Here is a 3,260-nt window from a genome sequence, read left to right as displayed (position 1 = left end):
TTGATTATAGTTTTTATTATACTATTATCATTGTTATTACTATTTTCACCATTATCATTATTATCATTGTTATTATTATCATTATTATTTTCATAGTTAGCATTATTGTCATTGTTATTGTTATTATCATCATCTATAATATTGTTATTATTATTATTATTATCATTATTATAATTATTGTTATTATTTGTATTAGTGTTATCATTGCGATTATCATTATGATTGCAAAATGATATTATCACTAATAATATTATTATTATTATTGATCATCATTCTTGAAAATAATATCATCACTATTATCATTGCAACCATCATTACCACTACTGTTTTTTCGGCGAATAAGCATTTTAGATACTAGCATTTTTTTTTTTTTTTTTTTTATCTTATTGCAACATATTTCGTGTGTGTGTGTGTGTGTGTATGTGTCATCGCTGCATAAACCAACAACTTGCATCTTGGACTTAATAAAAAATATATATATAAAGATAGATTAATTATGATAACTTCACATCCTTAATTCTTATCCATCGTTTTCTTTTGACACTGCCGTACAGACTATCACAATCTTATACAGTGTAAAATCATCACAAACAGGAATTTCCACGCAATCAAAGCTCATCTAAAAATAACACGATGCCAAATAACAAACTGGCATTGTCAAGTGCACCATGCATTAGTGAAGCGATATTGCAATCGTATGATCCCACTTCATCCCTTGTAACATCATCCACGCACGGAAATGAACATCAAGCTATGAGGAGATATCATTTTCTGACTTCATGCCTGTTTAATGAAACTCATCTCTCTTCGTATTAACTGCTGCGAAGTTTACTGCTCTCGGGGATGTTGTAAGTTTGTGTGTTCTTCTTGATGTGGTTTGTTGTTCTTCATGAAATCCTACTCAAGTTCATCTCGCTAAGATTCACTTGCTTGCATCACAAACGCACACACACACACACTGTGACATGACATTCCTTAGGGCTATGGAAGGTCAGGGACGAGGAGAAAGAGAGAGAGAGGGAGAGGGAGAGGGAGAGAAAGAGAGAGAGAGAGAGAAAGAGAAAGAGAAAGAGAAAGAGAGAGAGAGAGAGATGGAAAGAAAAGGAGGGGATAAGAGAAAGAGAGAGAGAGAGAGATGGAAAGAAAAGGAGGGAATAAGAGAAAAGAGAGAGAGAGAGATGGAAAGAAAAGGAGGGAATAAGAGAAAAGAGAGTGAGAGAGACTGAGGGAAGGAAGAAAGAAGGACGGGGAAAGGAAGGGAGAGAAAGAGAGAGGGAGTGGTAATAGCACCCAGGAATGCTAGAGGGGAAAAAAAAACTTAGGCGGAACAGAACACAAGCCTGAGTTAGTGCCATAGTTTTCGTGCTCCGGTCGGTTTCTGTGTAAAATATCGTTTCATAAGCGGTATTTTCAATATATGGGCGGGGATGAAATGGTGGCGAGGGGAGAGGGAGGAAGAGGAGTGGGAGGGTGGAAGGGAGGGGAGAGGGGAGAGGTGAAGAAGAGGGGAGAAGAGTGATAATGAGGGGGCGAGGGGAGAGGGAGGAAGAAGAGTGGGAGGGTAGAGGGGAGGGGGGAGGGGAGGGGAGAGGTGAAGAAGAGGGGAGGAAGAAGAGTGGGATAGTGGATGGGTAGGGGAGGGGAGAGGTGAAGAAGAGGGGAGTGGAGAGAGAATGAGGGGGCGAGGGGAGGGGAGAAGAGTGGGAGGGTGGAGGGGTGGGGGGAGAGGGGAGAGGTGAAGAAGAGGGGAAGGGAGCGAGAATGAGGGGGCGAGAGGAGGGGAGAAAAAGAATGAGAGGGTATAGGGGTAGGGGAGAGAGGGAGGAAGAAGAGTGGGAGGATGGAGGGCTAAGGGGAGAGCAGAGAGGTGAAGAAGAGGAGAGAAGAGGGAGAGTGAGAGGGTGATGGGAGGGGAGAAGAAAGGATAGAGGGATGAGAAGGAAGGGATAGGAGAAAGGGTAAGGAAAGAAGGGAGAAGAGGGAAGGGAGAAGGGAATATTCCAGGAGAAAAAAAAAGAGGGAGGGGAAGGAAAAAAAAAGAAAAATGTAGGTAGAAATGAGGGAAGGGAGAGGGGTAAGGTGTAGGAAGACGATAGAAATTGATAAAAGAAAGGAGGGGAACAAGGGGAGAAGGAGAGAGGAGAGAAAAAGAGGGGATAGGAAGGAGAGAAGTATAGATAGAAGAGGAATGGAAGGGGCGGAGGAAGTAGATAAAGGAAACAAAGGAATTAAGGGGCGAACAATAGAGAAATGCTATGAGTTTACGCGTATTATCTTAATCTTCGAAAAAGGAAGGTAAGGAAAGCTGAAAGGAAGAGAGAGAAAAAAAACAGAAAAAAACAAAAAACAAAGAGTTATGAGTGATTAAAAAAAAAAAAAAAAATAGAAAGAGCAGAATAAAAAAGAGATCGAAAAGATAGAAAATCCCACTATACATAATCATGCACATCAATATATATATACAATATACCTGTAAATAAAACTTTCACAATAGCACATTTCCTACACCTTCTTACAAACACCTACATAAAATCTTACCATGCACACATCCTCATACGTGCCTACATATCCTAATCCACACATACCTTATCTCATAACTATATGTCCTATCATAAGCACATCTTTAGATATTTCACTATCACCCACAGTACATATAACTACATAAACTGCTATTCACAACTTAACACATACCTACATATTCTAAAACACACATACCCTAACACATCCTTACAGAACATATCCTGCCATAAACACACCCTTAGATATATCAACTCTTCTTAATGTATTAAGCACACACCCTAAGACATATTCGTATATAGCATTACACACACACACCCTTGCGTATACCAGTCCCATGTACACTACCTGCATATCCTAATATACACACACACACCCTAACTCAGATATATAAATCCTAAATACACACTCTCTAACACACCAACATGTCCCGCTAAACACACACCCTATCCCCCCCCCCCGCCCACCCACCCAACATATCCTACATAAACAAACATCATTCCAACATGAGAACCTTCCCAAAACATCATGGAAACATTCTGGCAAAGTCCTGATCGACAGACAAGCCGACATAAATACTAAATGAGAGAAAGGAACACCTGATTCCCGGCCGCCCAGTTGCTATGCTGCACACGGCGGAGCTACGGGCGTGATGATGCTGAATGTGGATCGGGACTCGTGTGTTGGCGATGGTCCGGGCGCCGCGAGGAGTGGGGCGGAAGGGTGACGGGAACGAGGGAAGG

Source organism: Penaeus vannamei, chromosome 27 (assembly GCF_042767895.1).
Source record: "Penaeus vannamei isolate JL-2024 chromosome 27, ASM4276789v1, whole genome shotgun sequence".
In the NCBI taxonomy this organism is placed as follows: Eukaryota; Metazoa; Arthropoda; class Malacostraca; order Decapoda; family Penaeidae; genus Penaeus; species Penaeus vannamei.
Note: the sequence above shows the minus strand (reverse complement) of the source record.